General features: G+C 41.6%; 1 protein-coding gene across 2 annotated transcripts in view; it reads right to left on the reverse strand.

Moving 5' to 3' along the window:
- PREP (prolyl endopeptidase) overlaps positions 1-25,502 on the reverse strand; it is a 140,075-nt gene that overhangs the window by 22,461 nt on the left and 92,112 nt on the right. The gene's annotated exons all lie outside the window — the stretch shown is intronic.

The following is a 25,502-nucleotide window of genomic DNA, read 5'->3' on the forward strand; positions in this document are numbered from 1 at the left end:
TTTTAATCCAAATATGAGGTCTATACAGTTGGCTCTCTATATCCACAGGATTCACACCTGCAGATTCAACCAACTGTGGGTTGAAAAAAATTTTTTAAACCCAACGAAAAATAATAATACAATTAAAAATTTAAAAAACAGGATAGTATAACAACTATTTACATAGAGTTTACATTGTATTAGCTATTATACATAGTCTAGAGATAATTTAAAGTGTGTGGGAAGATGACCATAGGCTGTATGCAAATGCCGTGCCGTTTTATATAATGAACTTGAACATCCTCAGATTTTGGTATCCACAGAGTGTTCTGGAACCAATCCCCCGTGGGATGTACTATGAATATTCCCACTTTTCAGCTGGGGTCATTCTAACCCAGATAAATTGTTAAGTAAGGAACCCAAGTCATACATCTCGTAAATGATGGAGTCAGAATTTGAACCCAAGCTTTCTGGCTCCATGCTCCATGCTCTTAGCTACTCTAAAAAGGAAATCAGCCAATCCCCTCCCTGCTCCTCTGGGGGCCCCTCCTGAACTCTCCATGGCACTCTATTATGCTCCCATGTGTCCCCATTCTAGGCCTGTGCATCTGTTTGCCTCCGTATCCAGCACGGTACTCAGAAGACAGTAGGCGCTTAGAAAACATGCTAGATTAATACATAAATTAATGCCCAAACTACACCCTATATTTCAATTAAGTATCAGAAAAGGTAGTCTGAATGGTGTTTCATTAAAAAAAAATTTATACAAACGGAGCAGCCTACAGTCTTGCCTGAAAATGCTTGTAAGTTGAAAAATAATAAGATAAAATTAACTTTGGTTGAGGCACTTAAGAGATTATATAAGCTTTTTGAGGTCACAAATTTCCAACTTAATACTAATGAAAAATACTTAACATCTGACATATTCCTTATGTGTAGCTGTTAATCTATTAATTTAGCAATGCCAGGGCAGAGGAGCTTTATGGGCTCTTAAACTGGTTAGTTATGGTAATTTACTGCATAAGATTGCACCTGCATAATAAAAACCCAACAAGGATACGTGAAATCCATTTCAAATCCTCATTAACTCAAAACTACAGCAGACCACTTATTTGTTTTATTGCATTAGGTAGAAAAATAAAATTAATAACCAAAATGCTAGAAAGACAAACTCTGGTCAGAATGTTCATTAATAGAACAGAAGAGAACCGTGCAGCCTTAAAAATTTGTGGCTGGTAACTATTCACCCCTTAAAAGGGTGAACTATTAAAGACAGGCAGATGTTAGTGGGGAAAAAGCAGAGCAGTGTTTGTGCAAGCAAGCAGGTCATGACAGTGTACGGGATTAAATGGGACTGTATGAAGCTGAGTGTGGCCCCGAATTGAGGACAGCATCAACAGAAGTCCTAGAATCAGGAAGTTGGCATAACTGTTCAATATCATTTTTTGTTTTGCAAAGAGGTGGTCAATTAGAAGAGACTGAACTCGAGGTGTAGAGGCGGCATCACAAATAGCTACTGGGAAGCAACTCACTAGGGTGGTGGGGAAAAATGGGCGGGGAGGTGGGGGATGAAGGCAAATCACAAAGTTCAGGAATCCTGCTGTGAAGGTACAAGAACAAATTCTTTTTGATTTATATTCTGAACTTGGCTGTGTGAAATGTTTTATATTTGTGCAGTGGAGTAACAGTAGCAGAAATCTTACCAGTCAAATCATATGTATCTTTTTTGATGGCCCAGACTGCCTCCCACCACTGCAGCCCCAGTGCTATCATCATAGACAGATTTTTGCATATTCGTTTCTAAACACAGAAATACACTTTTAATCTTATAGATATACCCTTTTCTTTCCCTTTTTTTTTTTTTTTTTTTTGAGACAGGCTATCACTCTGTCACCCAGGCTGGAGTACAGTGGTACAATCATAGCTCACTTGCAGCCTCAAACTCCTGGACTCGAGGGATCCTTTTGCCTCCGTCTCCTGAGTAGCTGAGACTACAGGTATGTGCCACCATGCCTCACTAATTTTAAAATTGTTTGTAGAGATGGGGTCTCACCTGTGTGTCCCAGGCTAGCCTCAAACTCCTGGGCTCAAGTGATTATCCCGCCTTGGTCTCCCAATGTGCTGGGATTACAGGCGTGAGCCACCTTGCCCAGCCCTATATATACCTTTTTATTATCACCAGTAATCAACAAAATGAAAGCTGAAGATGACTAACTGAATCATGTTCATGAACGATTTAGAAAAGAACATGGTATACTTTAATGATAGACGGCATACAGGATGGTGGATGGGGAATATTGATGATTATGAAGTACTGGGGTGCATACAGAAAGGCTGGCAACAAAGTCAGTACATGGAGTGCAATCGCTTTCATTTAGTGCATTTCAAGTAATATTTCTACTACCTGGTAATTAGCACACATGTCCTGGGCTGTAAGGAAACCCCTCAATCATGAGGAGCAGTTAGGCTCCCTGACCCCTCACATGGCCAATTCACTACTACTTGACATTCACTGGCTCCTCTCATAGTCAAATGCTCACGGCCAATCCCAACACTGCCCAGTCTATATGCCCTGTGACTTCTCTGCAATACCACACCATCCTCCTTGAAACTCTTCTCCTCCGGCTTCTGTGATGCCAGCTTTTGTGGCTCCTCCTCCTCCTGTGTCCCTGAAATGTGAGTGTTCCTGGAGACTGTGGTCCTCTTCTCCCACCACACACACTGCTGGAGTTTTCGGCTGTGCCCATGGGCTCCTCCACCACCACCACTGCCCCGCCCTCACCACCCCCTTCACAACTTTCCCTGGAACGTGACTAATTCTCCAAGCACCTGGTACGTAGATGGCCTGATGTGAATCCTACACAGGCCCTTAAGGGTCTGGATCTGTCTCCCTTTCCAGGCTCATGTGCTGTGGGGCTCCAATCAGTCTACTTGCTTTATCTGCAGCACTGTGAGGACACCTTTGCTTTTGTACAAGTGATTCATTTCCACCAGATTGGTGCCTTCTAATTCCAGGTTGCTGCACGCTTACAAATGTTTGGAAAGTTTTTAGACAAGCTGACCAATAAAAAAACAATTCTACTAACATGTAAATTCCACCAACCTAGTTCTTATTGTGTTTTATGAGACTCTGGGATCATTACTTTGGATTTATTTTCTTCAGACTCCGGATGCTTATAGCTTCATCCTTTTAGTGGCTTTTGGCTTTTCTAATATCATGTTTTTAAAAGTAGCTTATTTCTTGCATTCAAGTTCCTTTCCCTTCTTTGCTTCTCAGTATTTGTATGAATTTTTATGTATGATTTGTGTTTTCTTCATTATTTGCTTCTTGTGCTCTTTCTGTCTGCCCAAAGCTCCTTTCCAGGAGGCCTTGTTTCCAAGAGCAGCCGCCTTAGATACTACTCCTTCTCCAGGTTCCCACAGAACCTGTGAGCAGCTTATTCATATGGTTTTCCCGCCACTGAATTGCTGCAAATACTTGACTACATCTCCATTTTCCCTAGTAAACTCTATCCTGCCTTATATTTCCAAAAATAATCATTTCACAGATATTTACTAAGCATACCACAGTGCTTAATAAATATCTGTGACATAATTACTTTTATTTGCTTAAGCAATCTTTTCACTCAGTCATTCTTTTTTTTTTTTTTTTTTTGAGATGGAGTCTTGCTCTATTGCCCAGGCTGGGGTGCAGTGCCGTGATCTCGGCTTACCACAACTTCCACCTCCCGGGTTCAAGCGATTCTCCTGCCTCAGCCTTCTAAGTAGCTGGGATTACAGGCACCCACCACCACACCCGGCTAATTTTTGTATTCTTAGTAGAGACAGGGTTTCTCCATGTTGACCAGGTTGGCCTTGAACCCCTGACCTCAGGTGATCTGCCCGCCTCAGCCTCCCAAAGTGCTGGGATTACAGGTGTGAGCCACTGCGCCCAGCCACACTCAGTCATTCTTAGATGCTTACTGTGATTTCTCACTTGAAAGTGAAGAAGGAAAAGGAAACTGAATGCATGAAAGAAGCTATTTTTAAAAAGATGATGTTAAAAAAGCCAAAAGTCACTAAAAGGATGAAGATCTCATGGTCCAGAGTTTGGAAAAAAAAACAAAAAAACAAAAAAACAAAAAAACAAAGCAATGATCCTAGATTCTCATAAAACACAATACGGAATGGGTCAACTGAATTTACATGCCAGTAGAATTCCTTTTTTACTCGTCAACTTGTCTAAAAGATTTCCAAACCTCTGTACACATGCAACAACCTAGAGCTGGAGGGCTCCAATAAAATAAAAGCATGCTAGGAAAACAGAAAAATTTACTTTGAAGCTCTGTAAGGGAGGCATAATATTATTTTCTGTTTTGGTTATAAACTGTGGCCTAAAATAACTCTTAAAGACTAAATAGCACAAAAAATTTCACAGAGGTAAAACTGGTAGTAAAACATTTATTTTCTGACAATATTTGTCCATTTCTAGCGGACAAATTACCCTACCAGAGGAAAGGGAGATGGTCCAACACAGAAATATTTTTTAAAAAAGAAATGTTTCACTTTTATAGGTTTCTGGCAACAACTAGATCATTTCAGACTCCATCTGTCACAACTGCTTTCATTCGTCAAGCATTTATACATAACTACTCTGTGTTCTGGACTCTGGGGACACAGCAGTGGGGAAAACCATATTCTAAAGGGCAGACAGACAAACACATGAATGAAACTCTAATGTCAGCTGGTGATGAGTGCAATGGAAATACGGGTAAGTGAGTGGGGAAGGGCTGCTACAGTACACAGGATGGAGAGGGAAGGAGTCTCTGATCCATGCACAGAGTAAGTGACTCTGCATAGTACAAAGGATGGAGGGCCAGGAGTAGGGGCAGTCCAGGCAGAGGGGAGGGGGAGAGTGGATGAGTACATGCATGTATGCCAAGCAAAGAAAGGAGGCCAGAGCGGCTGCAGCAGGTGGGTGAGGGAGAGTGGCAAGAGATGAGTGAGGGAGAGGGCAGGGGCCAGGCTGGTGGGGTCTCATGGGCATTGCTCAAGGCTGGTCAAATTGGCAGACAAATATGATCGTGAGGGCTAGGCTATTTATTAAGAAGCCACTTTATCCTATGAAAAAATGGCAGAGTCCCTACTGTTTTAGTTTTGATCTCAGGACTGACTGCCCTGCCTGCTAACACCGACCCCAGCCAGGATGTCAGCCCACTAATGCATCAAGAATGATACAAATCATTCCCCAAACTGACAGCAGCACAAGCTCTCAATATTGTGGGGGTAATGTGTTTACGCGATCTCGACTCACTGCAACCTCTGCCACCCGGGTTAAAGCAATTCTCCTGTCTCAGCCTCCCAAGTAGCTGGGACTACAGGCACGTGCCACCACACTTGGTTAATTTTTGTATTTTTAGTAGAGACAGGGTTTTGCCATGTTGGCCAGGCTGGAAAACAACTTTTTTATTTTTATTTTTAGTTGAAACTCAAGAAAAAATAAGTAAGCAGATGGAGAACTCAGGGCCTAAGAGGTCTCATAGAAGGAGAGCAAGGAGCTGGTGCTTGGATAACCTGCACTGACGCCCCCAGGCACTCTTTTACATTTATTTTTGGTTTTTTATTATACTTTAAGTTCTAGGGTACATGTGCACAACGTGCAGGTTTGCTACATATGTATACATGTGCCATGTTGGTGTGCTGCACCCATTAACTCGTCATTTACATTAGGTATTTCTCCTAATGCTATCCCTCCCCCTACCCCATGACAGGCCCTGGTGTGTAATGTTCCCCTTCCTGTGTCCAAGTGTTCTCATTGTTCAATTCCCACCTATAAGTGAGAACATGCGGTGTTTGGTTTTCTGTTCTTGTGATAGTCTGCTGAGAATGATGGTTTCCAGCTGCATCCATGTCCCTACAAAGGACATGAACTCATCCTTTTTTTATGGCTGCATAGTATTCCACAGTGTATATGTGCCACATTTTCTTAATCCAGTCTGTCACTGATGGACATTTGGGTTGATTCCAAGTCTTTGCTATTGTGAATAGTGCCGCAATGAACATACATGTGCATGTGTCTTTATAGCAGCATGATTTATAATCCTGTGGGTATATACCCAGTAATGGGATGGCTGGGTCAAATGGTATTTCTAGTTCTAGATCCTTGAGGAATCGTCACACTGTCTTCCACAATGGCTGAACTAGTTTACACTCCCACCAACAGTGTAAAAGTGTTCCTATTTCTCCACATCATCTCCAGCACCTGTTGTTTCCTGACTTTTTAATGATCGCCATTCTAACTGGTGTGAGATGGTATTGTGGTTTTGATTTGTATTTCTCTGATGGCGAGTGATGATGAGCATTTTTTCACGTATCTGTTGGCTTCATAAATGTCTTCTTTTGAGAAGTGTCTGTTCATATCCTTTGCCCACTTTTTGATGGGGTTGTTTTTTTCTTGTAAATTTGAGTTCACTGTAGATTCTGGATATTAGCCCTTTGTCAGATGAGTAGATGGCAAAAATTTTCTCCCATTCTGTAGGCTGCCTGCTCACTCTGATGGTACTTTCTTTTGCTGTGCAGAAGCTCTTTAGTTTAATTAGATCACATTTGTCAATTTTAGCTTTTGTTGCCATTGCTTTTGGTGTTTTAGACATGAAGTCCTTGCCCATGCCTATGTCCTGAATGGTATTGCCTAGGTTTTCTTCTAGGGTTTTTATGGTTTTAGCTCTAACATTTAAGTCTTTAATCCATTTTGAATTCATTTTGTATAAGGAAGGTATCCAGTTTCAGCTTTCTACATATGGCTAGCCAGTTTTCCCAGCACCATTTATTAAATAGGGAATCTGTTCCCCATTTCTTGTTTTTGTTAGGTTTGTCAAAGATCAGATGGTTGTAGATGTGTGGTATTATTTCTGAGGGTTCTGTTCTGTTCCATTGGTCTATATCTCTGTTTTGGTACCAGTACTATGCTGTTTTGGTTACTGTAGCCTTGTAGTATAGTTTGAAGTCAGGTAGTGTGATGCCTCCAGCATTGTTCTTTTGGCTTAGGATTGTCTTGGCAATGCGGGCTCTTTTTTGGTTCCATATGAACTTTAAAGTAGTTTTTTCCAATTCTGTGAAGAAAGTCATTGGTAGCTTGATGGGGATGGCATTCGATCTATAAATTACCTTGCGCAGTATGGCCATTTTGACGACATTGATTCTTCCTATCCATGAGCATGGAATTTTCTTCCATTTGTTTGTGTCCTCTTTTATTTCATTGAGCAGTGGTTTGTAGTTTTCCTTGAAGAGGTCCTTCACATCCCTTGCAAGTTGGATTCCTAGGTATTTTATTCTCTTTGAAGCAATTGTGAATGGGAGTTCACTCATGATTTGTCTCTCTGTATGTCTGTTATTGGTGTATAAGAATGCCTGTGATTTTTGCACACTGATTTTGTATCCTGAGACTTTGCTGAATTTGCTTATCAGCTTAAGGAGATTTTGGGCTGAGACGATGGGGTTTTCTAAATAAACAATCATGTCATCTGCAAACAGGGACAATTTGACTTCCTCTTTTCCTCACTGAATACCCTTTATTTCCTTCTCCTGCCTGATTGCCCTGGCCAGAACTTCCAACACTATGTTGAATAGGAGTGGAGAGAGAGGGCATCCCTGTCTTGTGCCAGTTTTCAAAGGGAATGCTTCCAGTTTTTGCCCATTCAGTAAGATACTGGCTGTGGGTTTGTCACAAATAGCTCTTATTATTTTGAGATACGTCCCATCAATACGTAATTTATTGAGAGTTTTTAGCATTTAGGGCTGTTGAATTTTGTGAAAGGCCTTTTCTGCATCTATTGAGATAATCATGTGGTTCTTGTCTTTGGTTCTGTTTATATGCTGCACTACGTTTAATGATTTGCTTATGTTGAACCAGCCTTGCATCCCAGGGATGAAGCCAACTTGATCATGGTGGATAACCTTTTTGATGTGCTGCTGGATTAGGTTTGCTAGTATTTTGTTGAGGATTTTTGCATTGATGTTCATCAGGGATATCGGTCTGAAATTCTCTTTTTTTGTTGTGTCTCTGTCAGGCTTTGGTATCAGGATGATGCTGGCCTCATAAAATGAGTTAGGGAGGATTTCCTCTTTTTCCATTGATTGGAATAGTTTCAGAAGGAATAGTACCAGCTCCTCCTTGTACCCTTGGTAGAATTTGGCTGTGAATCCGTCTGGTCCTGGACTTTTTTTGGTTGGTAGGCTATTAATTATTGCCTCAATTTCAGAGCCTGTTATTGGTGTGTTCAGGGATTCAACTTCTTCCTGGTTTAGTCTTGGGAGGGTGTATGTGTCCAGGAATTTATCCATTTCTTCTAGATTTTCTGGTTTATTTGCGTAGAGGTATTTATAGTATTCTCTGATGGTAGTTTGTGTTTCTGTGGGGTCCGTGGTGATATGCCCTTTTATCATTTTTTATTGCGTCTATTTGATTCTTCTTTCTTTTCTTCTTTATTAGTCTTGCTAGCGGTCTGTCAATTTTGTTGATCTTTTCAAAAAACCAACTCCTGGATTCATTGATTTTTTGGAGGGTTTCTTGTGTCTCTATCTCCTTCAGTTCTGCTCTGATCTTAGTTATTTCTTGCCTTCTGCTAGTTTTTGAATGTGTTTGCTCTTGCCTCTCTAGTTCTTTTAATTGTGATGTTAGGGTGTCAGTTTTAGATCTTTCCAGCTTTCTCTTGTGGGCATTTAGTGCTATACATTTCCCTCTACACACTGCTTTAAATCTGTCCCAGAGATTCTGGTATGTTGTGTGTTTGTTCTCATTGGTTTCAAAGAACATCTTTATTTCTTCCTTCATTTTGTTATGTACCCAGGAGTCACTCAGGGGCAGGTTGTTCAGTTTCCATGTAGTTGAGCGGTTTTGAGTGAGTTTCTTAGTCCTGAGTTCTAGTTTGATTGCACTGTGGTCTGAGAGACAGTTTGTTATAATTTTTGTTCTTTTACATTTGCTGAAGAGCGCTTTACTTCCAACTATGTAGTCAATCTTGGAATAAGTGTGATGTGGTGCTGAGAAGAATGTATATTCTGTTGATTTGGGGTGGAGAGTTCTGTAGATGTCTATTAGTCCACTTGGTGCAGAGCTGAGTTCATTTCCTGGATATGCTTGTTGACCTGTCTACTGTTGACAGTGGGGTGTTAAAAGTCTCCCATTATTATTTGTGGGAGTCTAAGTCTCTTTGTAAGTCTCTAGGGACTTCCTTTATGAATCTGGTTGCTCCTGTATTGGGTGCATATATATTTAGGATAGTTAGCTCTTCTTATTGAATTGATCCCTTTACCATTATGTGATGGCCTTCCTCGTCTCTTTTGATCTTTGTTGGTTTAAAGTCTGTTTTATCAGAGACTAGGATTGCAATCCCTGCCTTTTTTTTTCTTTCCATTTGCTTGGTAGATCTTCCTCCATCCCTTTATTTTGAGCATATGTGTGTCTCTGCACATGAAATGGGTCTCCTGAATACAGCACACTGATGGGTCTTGACTCTTTATTCAATTTGCCCGTCTGTGTCTAATTTTAATTGGAGCATTTAGCCCATTTACATTTAAGGTTAATATTGTTATGTGTGAATTTGATCCTGTCATTATGATGTTAGCTAGTTATTTTGCTAGTTAGTTTATGCAGTTTCTTCCTAGCATCGATGGTCTTTACATTTTGGCACGTTTTTGCAGTGGCTGGTACTGGTTGTTCCTTTCTATGTTTAGTGCTTCCTTCAGTAGCTCTAAGGCAGGCCTGGTGGTGACAAAATCTCTCAGCATTTGCCTGTCTGTGAAGGATTTTATTTCTCCTTCACTTATGAAACTTGGTTTGGCTGGATATGACATTTTGGGTTGAAAATTCTTTTCTTTAAGAATGTTGAATATTGGCCCCCACTCTCTTCTGGCTTGTGGAGTTTCTGCTGAGAGATCTGCTGTTAGTCTGATGGGCTTCCCTTTGTGGGTAATCTGACCTTTCTCTCTGGCTGCCCCCAAAATTTTTTCCTTCATTTCAACTTTGGTGAATCTGACAATTATGTGTCTTGGAGTTGCTCTTCTTGAGGACTATCTTTGTGGCATTGTCTATATTTCCTGAATTTGAATGTTGGCCTGCCTTGCTAGGTTAGGGAAGTTCTCCTGGATAATAGCCTGCAGAGTGTTTTCCAATTTGGTTCCATTCCCCCCATCACTTTCAAGTAGACCAGTCAGACGTAGATTTTGTCTTTTCACATAGTCCCATGTTTCTTGGAGGCTTTATTCGTTTCTTTGTACTCTTTTTTTTCTGAACTTCTCTTCTCGCTTCCTTTCATTCATTTGACATTCAGTCACTGATACCCGTTCTCCTAGGTGATCGAATTGACTACTGAAGCTTGTGCATTTGTCACGTAGTTCTCATGCCATGGTTTTCAGCTCTATCACGTCATTTAAGGACTTCTCTACACTGGTTATTCTAGTTAGCCATTCGTCTAATCTTTTTTCAAGGTTTTTAGCTTCTTTGCGATGGGTTCAAACTTCCTCCTTTAGCTCGGAGAAGTTTCATCATCTGAAGCCTTCTTCTCTCAACTCGTCGAAGTCATTCTCCATCCAGCTTTGTTCTGTTGCTGGTGAGGAGCTGCATTCCTTTGGAGGGGGAGAGGCGCTCTGATTTTTAAAAATTTCAGCTTTTCTTCTCTGTTTTTTCCCCATCTTTGTAGTTTTATCTACCTTTGGTCTTTGATGATGGTGACGTACAGATGGGATTCTGGTGTAGATGTCCTTCCTGTTTGTGGGTTTTCCTTCTAACAGTTAGGACCCTCAGCTGCAGGTCTGTTGGAGTTTGCTGGAGGTCCACCCCAGACCCTGTTTGCCTGGGTATCAGCAGTGGAGGCTGCAGAAGAGTGAATATTGCTGTACAGCAAATGTTGCTGTCTGATCGTTCCTCTGGAAGCTTTGTCTCAGACGGGTACCCAGCTGTGTGAGGTGTCAATCTGCCTCAACTAGGGGGTGCCTCCCAGTTAGGCTACTCGAGGGTCAGGGACCCCCTTGAGAAGGCAGTCTGTCCATTCTCAGATCTCAAACTCCATGCTAGGAGAGCCACTACTTTCTTCAAAGCTGTCAGACAGGGACATTTAAATCTGCAGAGGTTTCTGCTGCCTTTTGTTTGGCTATGTCCTGTCCCCAGAGGTGCAGTCTACAGAGGCAGGCAGGCCTCCTTGAGCTGTGGTGGGCTCCACCCAGTTTTAGCTTCAGGGCCGCTTTGTTTACCTATTCAAGCCTCAGCAATGGCGGGCGCCCCTTCCCCAGCCTCGCTGTCCCCTTGCACACTCATTCCCTCCTGGCAGAATGGAGAAAATGCCTCTTTTCCTCTGAAGGTGAATTCTTCCTCTTAGGGCTGTGGCTCCCTTCCCTTTCTCAAGGAACTTGTTTCGGAGTGATTCCCTCCCTCCAGAACCATCCCATCAATGCACCGAGGCAATCTACTTTCTCTCACTAACATGCCATTCAACTCATATGCCCCATGCAAGTTTTCATTGTATGGGGCCCATTTTCTTCCCCTCTCCTACCTTCTCGCTAGTCCTGAACTTAAGGACACAAAAGCTATGGAACGCCTTGTTGGTCAAGTTTTATGTAATTAAGATTGATTTTTTCTATAGGTTTTCTTAGCATAGCTGTACAAGTTATTCTACAGGAAGAAAACATCAAATCTGAAAAGCAATCGGAAGAAGACAGAGAGTAGGAAGACTGGGAAGAAGATGTAAATCACAGCTGTTAAAAGTCAGAGATGCTTGATTAATGTACCAGGGCTTGTATTTTTCGTAAGAAATTTGTTGCTAGTTTAAGCTTTTCATATCATACCATTAACACAAGATTAATACAAGTCCTTATTTTATTGCAAAAATGCAATAAAAAATATGTAAAAGTATAGCTAATTCTCCCCATCTTCAATCACACCTACCCATAAAGAAACCAGTAATCAGAGCATCTACTTACTCCTCTCTTGTCTTTCCTGACACACCCTGGTCAGCCCTCATCTGCCCCACTACTCACTGAAAGTGCTCTTATCAATATCTTATCAATAATCCATCTTGCCAAATCCAGTAAGTCCTCTTCCTTCCTCATTTGCCCAACTATCAGCACTGGGTGTGGCCTGCCACTCCCTCCTTTTAATCCCTTTTCCTGGACTTCCTGCTCTGCCAGGTGAGGTCTCTGCTGGTTCAGCTCTCACCTCCCTGGCTGCTCCTTCTCAAGCTCCTTTGCTGGCTCTTCCTCCTTCAACTGACCCCAGTAGATGTGGGGCTGCCCTGGGCTCAGTCCTGAGCCTTCTCCACTCTTTATGTGCTCTGCATGTGAATTTACCCTTGCCCCTGGATTTAAGTAACATATTTATGCTGAAGATTTCCACTTAATCCTCTAACTCAGATCTCTCCTTTGAGCATGAGACTCAAATATCTAACTCCCTATTTGACACTGCCACTTGGATGATATTTAACATGTACCAAAAACTTAACACGTTGAAAATATTTATCCTACTAATCTCATCCTACACAACCCACTGCCAACTCATTGATAAATGGTACCAGTTTCTCAGATCCAAAAATCTCAGTCATTCCTCATGCATCCTTTTCTCTCAGCCCTCCAACATGCAATCCCTTAGTGTGTCTTTGCAATTCTACCTTCCAGGTATATTCCAAACTCACCAGCCCACCTTGTCTACAGTCCCCACTCCAGCCTGGACCACCTTATCTCTTATCTGGTCTACTGCTACCAATGTCCATCTGCTCTCTCTGCTTCCTTATCAGCCCCTCTAATCTGTTCTCCACAAAACAGAAAGTGATTTTCTTACATCAGAACCATGCTGCTCTCCAGTATAAAACACTGCAGTGACTCCCATCACACTTGGAATGCATGTGACATCCCTAACATGGCTATGAGGCTCTCTGCCTTCCCCCTGCCCTTCATTCCACTCCCCGCTTACTCACTGGGTTTCTCTTAGGTCCTCTCTGAGACCAAGTGCTTTGTTCTCAGGGTCTTTGCTTTAACATTCTGGGCTGCCTGTCCCCCATTTTCACTTGGTTAGTTCCCTCTGAGCCTTTAGGTTTCCATTTAAGTGAAAACTCAGGGGAGCTTCCCATGACCACTCCAACTGCAGAGGGCCCTCTGTCATTCTTGGCTGCAGTCTTTGTTTACTTCATGCACCGCTCTTCTCCCAACTTGCAATGCTGACATTTATTTTCTGTTCACTTGTTTTTGCCAGTATTTCTTCTCATAAGGGCAAAGACAACCTGTCTTCAGGTCGCTGCTACATTCCCAGTGTTTAGCACAATGCTTGGCACATGGCAAATTCTTAATAAAAACAAACTGACAGGATGAATGAAAGGGGTTCTTCCCCATCCCACCTCCACCCATCAATACTGATAGAGAATTTCTGATGAAGGCAAGGAAAGGCAGCCATACATAGACATAAATGAATTGTAAATCCAAACAGGTGAGCTTTAGGAATCCCAGAACACTCCTTCGTTGCTATTATCTCTAAGGATTCTAAGCAATGGTGTCAAAGTCAGCATTTCCAAACACAATCAAATCTGCAGATTCTTAAACATGCCGTCCACAGTTCAGATTATACTCTAAGTCTCTTCCAAATACTTAAATTAGCTATATACATATTAAATTCTGGAGTTGAATTAGATATATCCTAGGCAAAACAGAAAACTTGAGGCTCCAGATGTAGGTAGCACATATATAATGATTTTTTACTTGCAGGCTAAATGATTTTCTATTTGAAATACAATTTCACAATCACCCTCTACCTGAACTGAGATCAAAAAGCATGCTGTTTAAAGACATGCTTGTATGCATTTATCAATGTTTAGGGCTACTTCCATACAGGCATATGTATACAAATGTACACACATAGAAGTTAGGAGGAAACAAGGATGCTGTTAGATGCTCTTAAAGACAGAATTAAAATGGGCTGCATTTGTCAATTCAGCCTGAGAAAATGATTTAAATTTTTCTTTTGAGACATGAACCAACATAAATGATGAAGCTTTCTCTAGTGTTTTAACAAAGCCACAGTGTTTTATATCAATTTCTACATGAAGACCTAGAACTAACTACCTCAGAGTACTCAACTGTTTACTTGTGACAGCCTGATCAGAGAAGCCAGCACTGCTTCTCAGGGCAACTCAACTCTGAAGCAATGAGTTTATGTACCAAGAATATGGGCACACATCCATGCTGTATTTTCAACTAACAGCTGACTGTCCTCTTTCCCTGTCTTCTGCTTTACACTGAGCTCCCAGGGGCAGGAGCAAGAAGACAAGCTTCTACAGGACAGCTGGCATTTGGATGAATATTGAAAGATGTGTGGAATTTCAGAAAATAGTAAAGAAAAATGAGCAGAACCGGGATGGGTCATGGAGAGACGAGACAGAGGTGAGTCTGAGTATGATGGTCCGGGGCTACAGGGCGGCACTGGGGCAGGGCTGAATGAAGAAGAGCATCGAAAGTTGTGTGAAGGAGCATGTACCCCACACAGACAATGACAAGGAACCTGCATGTGTTTCTAAGAGGTACCCTCACAATGCCTTCCACTTCACAATATTTTACTACCATTTTTATAACTATGACAACATTTCTCTCTCTATCTTACATTGAGTCAGCACAGAGGGTGAACAGAGAATAATCCAGTCTACCTCCCTAAACCCAGGTCAAGGTATACTTAATCCAAATCAAAAGACTACACTTGTGGAGATGGAAATTTTTTCCTCCCTCCTTCACAGACCAATGACAGTAATGCCAGTAATGGTTTTTCCTTCAGGGAGATGACGGAATACCCCTAGCACTGGGTCTATTTTTACTCACTCATCACCCATCGACCATCAGTGTAACTCCAGGCAAAACAAGTGGAGGGGAGGAGAGGGAAGAAATCTGTGTAGCAGGTGGACAGCTCACTCGAAGCTTCTATTGTCTCTCCTCTCCTTTTGTTCTAAAAGAGTATGGCAGAAAGCCAAAAACAGCTGAGTCGCTGGCAACCTAAAATGTTGCCCCTGTGGTTTAAGAAAAGCAGGAAAAGATTACCCCCAAGTCTTTCCTGCCAAGCCTTCTCTAGGCAGAGCAAATCTAAACAATGATCACACTTGTGTTTCTAGATGGCCTGCTAATCCTATTAATTATTTGTCTACCATCACCTATTAGGATGGCAGAAATAGGGTGACAGACACTGGGACAGATGTAACCCTGCAGGTAGAAAAATCACCTGCTTTGAGTACAGAAGTGGCCATCCAGATTCACTGCACAAGGGGCCGAGGTCTTGGGCTACCGTTTCCAAAACAGATCTGTGAATATTCTTCTGAATTTGAGTTAGAAGGTGGCTGGTGCCAGTGTTGGCATGAATGCCAATCCCTGAATACGATCCTGAGAGAAGTCAACCAGAGATAAGATGACAAAAGCAAAAGAGTAAATAAAGTTTTATTTTATTTCTGAATATATTCCAAGTGGGGGTTCAAGCTGCCACATGGTGACCAACATTAGGACTTAAATAAAAATCTAAGTGTGTGTCTATACAGGCACACCTCATAGATACTGTAGTTCAGGTCCATGCCACTATAATAGAGCAAGTATCACAAAAGAAGAAAGTCACACCCACTTCTGGTTTCCCAGTACATATAAAAGCTGTTTACACTGGTGTACAAAGCAATAGCATTATGTCTTTAAAAAAAAAGTACCCACCTTAATTTAAAAATACTTTATTGCTATAAAATGCTAATGATCATCTGGGTCTTCAGTGAGTTGTAATCTTTTTTCTGGCGGAGGGGGGTCTTGCCTCAATGTTGATGACCGCTGATGATTGGGATGGTGGTTGCTGAAGGATGCGGTTGCTGTGGCAAATTTCTTAAAACAACAATGAAGTTTGCCACACTGGTTGACTCTTCCTTTCATGAAAGACTTCTGCAACATGCAATGCTGTTTGATAGCATTTGCCCACAGTAGAATTTCTTTCAAAACTGGAGTCAAGCTTCTCAAGCCCTGCCACTGATTTATCAACAAAGTTTATGGGATATTCTAAATTCTTTGTTGTCATTTCAACAATGTTCACAGCATCTCCAGCAGGAATAGATTCCATCTCAAGAAACCAATTTCTTTGCTCATTCACAAGAAGGCAACTCCTCATCCATTCAAGTTTGATCATTAGATTGCAGCAGTTCAGTCACATCTTCATACTCTACTTCTAATTCTAGATCTCTTGCTATTTCCACATCTGCAGTGACTTCCTCCATTGAGGTCCTGAATCCCTCAAAGTCATCTCTGAAGGATGAAATCAACTTGTTCCAAACTCGTGTTAATGTTGGTATTTTGACCTCCTCCCACAAATCATAAATGTTCCTCATGGCATCTAGAATAGTGAATCCTTTCCAGAAGGGTTTCAATTTACTCTGCCCAGATCCATCCATTTGTAAGGCAACTAGAGCCTTACAAATGTAGTCAAAATTACTGCTTCATCCATGGGCTGCAGAACAGATATTGTGTTAGCAGGCATAAACACAACATTAATCTCTTTGTACAGCTCCATCAGAGCTCTTGGGTGACGAGGTGTGTTGTCAATGAGCAGTAATATTTGGAAAGGAATTGTTCTAAGCAGTAGGTCTCAACAGTGGGCTTAACAGATTCAGTAAACCACTGTAAACAGATGCGCTGCCATCCAGGCCATTTCTAGAGCACAGGCAGAGTGAATTTAGCACAATTCTTCTTTTTTTTTTTTTTTTCATTTCTGTTTAAGAGACAAAGTCTCGCTCTGTCACCCAGGCTGGAGTGCAGTGGTGCCATCATGGCTCACTGCAGCCTTGAACCCCTGAGCTCAAGTGAGCCTCCTGTCTCAGCCTCTTGAGAAGCTAGGATTACAGGCACATGCCACCATGCCTGGCTAATTTTTAATTTTTTTGTAGAGAAATTTTGTATGGGATCCCACAGCTCATCTTGAGCTCCTGACCCGAGAGTTCCTACTGCCTTGGTCTCCTAAAGCATTGGGATGACAGGCATGAGTCACCATGCCCAGCTAATTTAGCACAATTCTTAAGGGCCCTAGGATTTTAACAATGGTAAATGTGTGCTAGCTTCAACTGAGAATCACCAGCTGCATTAGCCCCTAATAGAATCAACTTGTCCTTTGAAACTTTGAAGCCAGGCAGACTTCTCTTTAGCTATGAAAGTCCTACATGGCATCTTCTTCCAACAGAAAGCTGTTCTGCCTATTGAAAATGTTTTAGTGCAGCCACCTTCATCAATTATTTTAGCTAGATCTTCAGGACAACTTGCTGCAGCTTCTACATCAGCACTTGCTGCTTCACCTTGAACTTTTATGTTATGCAGATGGCTTCTTTCCTTAAACTTCATGATCCAACCTCTGCTAGCTCCCTAATGTTCTTCTGCAGCTTTCTCATGTCTTAGTCTTCACAGAACTGAAGAGAGTTAGGGCTTTGCTATGGATTAGGCCTTGGCTTAAGGGAAGGTTGCAGCTGGTTTCATCTTCTATCCAGACCACTCAAACTTTCTCCATATCAGCAATAAGGCTGTTTTGCTTTCTTACCATTCATGTGTTCACTGGCATAGCACTTTTTATTTCTTTCAAGAACTTTTCCTTTGCATTCATACAAGTTGGCTAACTGTTTGGTGCAAGAGGCACCTATAGCTTTTGGCCTATCTTGGCTTTTGATATACCTTCCTCACTAAGCATAATAATTTCTAGCTTTTGATTTAAAGTGACAAATGTACGTGTTTTCCTTGCATTTGAACATTTGGAGGCCACTGTAGGGTTATTATTTGGCCTAATTTTAACATGATTATGTCTCAGGGAACAGGGAGGTCTGAGGAGAGGGAGAGAGATGAGGGTACAGCCAACGGGCGGAGCAGTCAGAACACACACAGCATTTTTCAATTAAGTTCACCACCTTCTTTGAACGCATTCGCGATGCCCCAAAACAATGACAAAAGTCACATCAAAGCTCACTGATTACAGATCATAACAGATGTAATCATGAAAAAGCCTGAAACATTGTGAGAATTATCAAAATGTACAGACATGAACTGAGCGCATGCTGTTGGGAAAGTGGTGGTAACAGACTTGTTCAACACAAGGTTGCTTCAAACCTTCAGTTTTTAAAAAATGAGGAATCTGCAAAGTACAATACAATAAAGCAAAATAAAATGAGGTATGCCTGTATGACATAAATAAACTAATGAAAAGGCACTACAATCTCCATTAACATGTAACAAGGAGACTAGAAGTGAACATTAACATTCATTATAAAATATTTAAAATTATTTATAAAACAAGTCATTAAATCATATTTACAAATCATAAAAACATAAATTTGTGGTCCCTCATTATCTCCCCTTTTACACTGAGTATTGTTATCTAACAGGTTCTATAAGGATCTACAAAGTAATCACAAGATACTTACATGGTGTAGAAACTATACTTTTTAGAGGTAAGAAAGCTTAGGGATTCAGAGGCCATTTAGTCCAATAATTAATTAATTTTTTTTTTTTTAGAGATAGGGTCTCGCTGGAGTGCAGTGGCACAATCATAGCTCACTGTAACCTGGAACTCCTGGGCTGACATGATCGTCCTGCCTCAGCCTCCCGAGTGGCTAGTGCTACAGCTGTATACCACCGTGCCCGGCTAACTAAAAAAAAAATTTTTTTTTTTTTTGTAGACATGGAGTCTTGCTATGTTACCCAGGCTAGTCTTGGACTTTTGGTCTCCAGTGATCTTCCTGCACCAGCCTCTCAAAGTGCTGGGATTTCAGGTACAAGGCACTATGCCTGGCTAGTATGTTTGTTTAAGAGGCGAGAACAAAAACCCTGAGCTATAGAGAGAATAACTTATCTTGATAACAAAATGTGCAGGATTAGCACAGATCTAGAGTTCTAAGTTCCAGTCTTGGCTCTGTCAATTGTTAACAGTTTAACCTCTGTTAATACATTTACACTGATTGAATTTTAGTTTCCTTGTCTGTAAAAGAAGAGGGCTCCATTAGATGAACTCTAACATACATGCAGCTGGAAGGCATATAACTCGTCCTGAGGCCGGAAATCACATTAGTGGAAAAACATACCCCCTAGGAAAAAGTGGGGTCGTGCCATGCTTCCATTCCAAACAGCAGGCGCAAGGATGGGCTGTGTCCACATCCTGCTCAGGGACTGTGTAGCAGGGCAGTTGCGAGTTGGGTCATCCCAGGCAAGACGCTGACTTAAACACCTGGAAAGCCACCTGGACACTAGCTTACGCAGCTTCCTCACCATGCCAGGCAATCCCTCAGAGTCCATCCTTACGCCCAAATATTTCCAGACACTTGCATCACATTTCATGTTCTAGAAACGGTATTAAATTTCTTTCTTCATGGGAGAAGTGCCTCCTGAACAGGTGCTTCTGTCTTTGTAGTATGTGATTTCTGCTGTCAACAATTATAATGTCTGAAAATTCTATTTTTTAGGAGCCTTCATTTTTCCAAATCTGATCCTGAGATTTAGGTACCTGGCCACCAGGTGGCATTTGGGTGCCCTGATCTCAGGGTCTATACCAAAAAGCTCTTGCTGAAGGTCTTTTTTGCATTGTGTGGCAGACTGCTAGTTGTCCCCCAATATCTATCTATTCCTCTTGTTTCCTTGATAAAAAGGCCCTAATTTTTAGCTGGCCAAATTTTTTATTTTCTGGGAATAAAACTACATCTCAAACCTCTTTGCAATTGAGTGTATATTTTCACCAATAAGACATAAGCAGATAGAATGCACATCACCTCCTAACATCTTTATAAGCCAGCTGACACACACCCATTCACCATATCATAGGTAATGTAGTCTCAGGTTGTTGCAAAGTAATGTCCTCTTTTAGACACAGGAGAGAATTTATGTAGAGTGGAGTAGAGACTGCAGCAACTACAGACTTTGGCCATATAACTTACTTCTCTATTATAAGACAGCAAGAAAACAGACTTATCTTCCAGGATCACACAGCTGGTATCCAGAGGAGGAGAAAGGGACACGAGTATGTACACTCTGAATATGAATACTATGCTCTCAATCTAGAACGCCTGCATGATGTGTGAAATTCTGACGTAACATATGTCACCGTGAAGCATAATATCAAAAATAACACAAACGCTCAGGCACTAAATCGTCAAGAACAGCTGACACCAATTCAAGCAGTTTCCTAATCGTATGAAAGCACAGTGACCCCTCAAAAAGCTGCATTTTGAAAATGCTGCCCCATTCGCCCTTCACTAAACTGTTCTGAAAATTTCTGACCTGTACCCAATCACACGAACACGCTGCTATGGGAAGACACTGCCACCCGTTCAACAGTCAGCTCACCAAGGATGTGGATGAGGCAACACTCAAAAGCTGCATGTGTCATGAACTCGGCGCAGAAATTAATGAGTATTAAAACACTAATTAATGTTCTGAGAATATATTCTTTGAATGGCAAAGCCTATATGCTAGTAAGCACCAATCAGCTATCGCTAAGATTAGAAAAATCTGAATTAAAGGGAAAAAAAATCCCACTCCCTCCACCCCAAGGCATGTTGGTAAAGCCAAATAATCTTCTTACTTTAGTATTTTGGCTCAGCTGCAAAGCAAACTGCCTTAGGGATGTTATTGATGTTTCATATGTACTATAGCAGGTAATCCCCAGAAAAGCCAAATCCTATTAAGTGTAAGAGAACAACAGTAAAGATAATAAAATCAATGTTAACTACTTATAGAATCTTTATTATTTTTCCTTGGTATTAAGTTTGCTCCCCTTCTTAAAATATGAATACTTGGATTTTCTTAATTTATACTGATTTTTATAAAATGTAGACACTTGTTAATGGAGTTGACTCAGGGTATAGACTCAGTTAAGTGTTCTTTTCAGGTCTATAAATTTTGTCTTTCATTTGGAAAGAAAAGCCAATCTCTAGCTGGCTTAACAAAGATGAAACACTGAGGAATCAAAGTGTATTTCTGCTACATTACATTCCTTTGTGACACCACGTTCAACCACAGTACACTATTTCATCCACAGAGAAGTGCCCCAGGCAACCACTGCACAGGGTACTGAGGGTAGGATTATTATTTTCTTGAATTCACTGTAACAAAAAGACAGAAGCAATCTTTGAACAAAGGACAGTGGTAAAACTGTTCAGGAATCTCAGTGGGGAACTGGACATTATAAAAACACCCATTCCCTCAAAGCCCTGCCCAACTTCCATCCCTCCTGTGAAGGCTTCCTCCATTATTCCAGCCAGATGGCCTGTGACCACCACAGCACTGACCGAAGCCTGTGCCTTTCCCCGACCACTGTGATAACATCCTTGGGTTCTTCGATCTTTTCAGATCTGTATGTTTCAACTTTCCAGTCAGACTGTAAATTTCCCAGGGGCAGTGCTTATGTCTGGAATTTCTTTGTATTCAAACAGTACCTGGCGTTGCATATCATACTATGAATATTGATAGGCTACATTTAACTACCATTTCCCTGTTACTTCACTTTGTTTAAAATGAAACATATTGCTGATCGTAAATGTAGACAGATTTTTCAGGTAAAGTCACTTACCACTCAATCTGTTTTACAAATGTAATTTTTATGTTCAATATTTCGACTTATTTTTAAAAGACCATGGCACACAAGTTCTAATCAATATGACATGGTTGTGTCATTCACAATAAAAAGCAGGAAAAAGATGAATCAACTGCAGATTTGATAAACCTATTTAAAACTGAATTCTTATCTGTATTCCAGATTGGAAGATAAACTGACAGTGTTTCTAGGATCAGATTTTCAAAATTGTATTTCCGGTACAGATCAATTTTCTACCCACAGCTATAATCAGGAATGGATAAAGGCTATATAGACAGCAGCTCTGTTTGTGTCTGTCTGTAAAATATGACACCAGATCACTCACCTTCCCAGTCGAGATGCTCAGGGTCTTGAAGGAATGTATTAACAGATCACACAAAGAGGAGCACTCTGTGGCTCATTTAGCCATGTTTATTTGGCCCTTCTCCTTCTCCTGGCTGGTCTATTTTATCAGCTACACCACCAGGTAGGCAGCACCATGAAAAGAGGTTCTTGGTCACAGTGTTGACTAACCATGCAGAGTAGTCTGTGCTGCAGTATTCACATCCAAATGATAATATGCCTCACAGAATGAATGAAGAAATGACAGACAGCCTGGGACATACTCTTTTCAAGTCACCTATGGGGTAAATATAAACCCCAGAGTCAAGTGGAATCAAAAGTAACATTATCCTAAAGTAACTGAAAATGAAAATAAAGTGTAATAGAATCAAAAATGTGGCTTCTATTACGCACCATTAGAATGCTTTCCATTCATCCACAAATCTCTCCAGAGTCTGCTTTTTACAGTGGTAGGTCATTGTTGGCAACACTGCCAAGAGCCTGATCAAAATGTGAGAACATCTGTCACGCTCTCATTGCATGTCAAAGCTCTGCTGCATACATACACTTGAATCTAAACCACTGCAAAACAGATTTTAAGCCATACAAGTCAATGCTGTTGTGGCAATGCTGTTGTGACATCATATTGTGTTTCAAAGGCACCTTTTACACAATGAAAGAATTCTATTTTAATAACAGTACAACATGTACGAGGTACATAATCAGTAGATAAAAGATCTATTGGCATTATACATAGGGCAAAGTTGCATTTGCTAAATATGGAAACGAAGAGCAACGCATTAAAATCTGTACTGTCCAGTTACTGTTTAAATATTTACTATGAGTCTTTTTATTCCTCATATTACAGCAGTACAAAAATTATAAGTATTTAAGAGGCTCAATGCCAGGAAGTTTTCTTTGGGAAGTGGCGAGCCAGGTACAGGGAAATTCTGGGAGTGTTCCATTGCCACAGGCACCTGGGGGCACCTCAGTGCATGTTCTCCTCAGCTTAACCTGGACATTCCAGGCTGCTATGCATGTGGCTGGTAGATTTGTATTCCACAGAGGCACTTGCTTAGCTGTCATGTTTTATCTTTTCATTTGTAAATGAAAACAATACACATTAGGTGGTAACTAGCCTGTCATCTGTAAAGAATATTACCATTATCAGAACAGAAAAAAAAAAGTCATTGAACAGGGGAAATACTCCAATCACACTAAGTGGTAAGAGGTATTTCTGGGGTGGTTCCAAGATGACCAAATAGGAACAGCTTCAGTCTGCAGCTCCCAGCGTGAGCGATGCAGAAGACGGGTGATTTCTACATTTCCAACTGAGGTACTGGGTTCATCTCACTGGGGCTTGTCAGACAGTGGGGGCAGGACAGTGAGTGCAGCCAACTGAGCGTGAGCCGAAGCAGGGCGAGGCATCGCCTCACCTGGGAAGCGCAAGGGGTCAGGGAATTCCCTTTCCTAGCCAAGGGAAGTGGTGACAGACAGCACCTGGAAAATCAGGTCACTCCCACTCTAATACTGCGCTTCTCCAATGGTCTTAGCAAACGGCACACCAGAAGATTATATCCCGTGCCTGGCTCGGAGGGTCCCACACCCACGGAGTCTTGCTCACAGAGCCTCGCTCACTGCTAGCACAGCAGTCTGAGATCTAACTGCAAGGCAGCAGTGAGGCTCGGGGAGGGGCACCTGCCACTGCTGAGGCTTCAGCAGGTAAACAAAGCGCCGGGAAGCTCCATCCGGTGCAGGCAGCACAAAGAGGCCTGCCTGCCTCTGTAGACTCCACCTCTGGGGACAGGGCATAGCCAAACAAAAGGCAGAAGAAACCACTGCAGACTTAAATGTCCCTGTCTGACAGCTTTGAAGAGAGTAGTGGTTCTCCCAGCACAGAGTCTGATATCTGAGAACAGACAGACTGCCTCCTAAAATGGGTCCCTGACCCTCAAGTAGCCTAACTAGGAGGCACCTCCCAGTAGGGGCAGACTGACACCTCACATGGCCAGGTACCCCTCTAAGACGAAGCTTCCAGAGGAACGATCAGGCAGCAACATTTGCTGTTCAACAATATTCACTCTTATGTAGCCTCCACTGCTGATATCCAGGCAAACAGGGTCTGAAGTGCAAACTCTTAACAGACCTGCAGCTGAGGGTCCTGACTGTTAGAAGGAAAACTCACAAACAGAAAGGACATCCACACCAAAACCCCACCTGTAAGTCACCATCATCAAAGACCAAAGGTAGATAAAACCACAAAGATGGGGAAAAAACAGAGAAGAAAAGCTGAAAATTCTAAAAATCAGAGGCCTCTCTCCCTCCAAAGGAACGCAGCTCCTCGTCAGCAACAGAACAAAGCTGGATGGAGAATGACTGACGAGTTGAGAGAAGAAGGCTTCAGATGATGAAACTTCTCCGAGCTAAAGGAGGAAGTTTGAACCCATCGCAAAGAAGCTAAAAACCTTGAAAAAAGATTAGATGAATGGCTAACTAAAATAACCAGTGTAGAGAAGTCCTTAAATGACGTGATGGAGCTGAAAAGCATGGCAAGAGAACTACGTGACAAATGCACAAGCTTCAGTAGTCAATTCGATCACCTAGGAGAACGGGTATCAGTGACTGAATGTCAAATGAATGAAAGGAAGCAAGAAGAGAAGTTCAGAAAAAAAAGAGTACAAAGAAACGAATAAAGCCTCCAAGAAACATGGGACTATGTGAAAAGACAAAATCTACGTCTGACTGGTCTACTTGAAAGTGATGGGGGGAATGGAACCAAATTGGAAAACACTCTGCAGGCTATTATCCAGGAGAACTTCCCTAACCTAGCAAGGCAGGCCAACATTCAAATTCAGGAAATATAGACAATGCCACAAAGATACTCCTCGAGAAGAGCAACTCCAAGGCACATAATTGTCAGATTCACCAAAGTTGAAATGAAGGAAAAAATTTTGGGGGCAGCCAGAGAGAAAGGTCAGGTTACACACAAAGGGAAGTCCATCAGACTAACAGTAGATCTCTCGGCAGAAACTCTCCAAGCCAGAAGAGTGGGGGCCAATATTCAACATTCTTAAAGAAAAGAATTTTCAACCCAGAATGTCATATCCAGCCAAACTAAGTTTCATAAGTGAAGGAGAAATAAAATCCTTTATAGGAGCAAATGCTGAGAGATTTTGTCACCACCAGGCCTGCCCTACAAGAGCTCCTGAAGGAAACATGAAACATGGAAAGGAACAACCGGTACCAGCCACTGCAAAAACATGCCAAATTGTAAAGACCATCGATGCCAGGAAGAAACTGCATCAACTAATGAGCAAAATGACCAGCTGACATCATGATGACAGGATAAAATTCACACATAACAGTATTAACCTTAAATGTAAATGGGCTAAATGCTCCAAATAGAAGACACAGACGGGCAAATTGAATAAAGAGTCAAGACCCATCAGTGTGCTGTATTCAGGAGACCCTTCTCACATGCAGAGACACACATACGCTCAAAATAAGGGATGGAGGAAGATCTACCAAGCAAATGGAAAGCAGAAAACGGCAGGGGTTGCAATCCTAGTCTCTGATAAGACAGACTTTAAACCAACAAAGATCAGAAGAGACAAAG

This window comes from Trachypithecus francoisi, unplaced genomic scaffold (genome assembly GCF_009764315.1).
Source record: "Trachypithecus francoisi isolate TF-2019V2 unplaced genomic scaffold, Tfra_2.0 Lachesis_group15, whole genome shotgun sequence".
In the NCBI taxonomy this organism is placed as follows: domain Eukaryota; kingdom Metazoa; phylum Chordata; class Mammalia; order Primates; family Cercopithecidae; genus Trachypithecus; species Trachypithecus francoisi.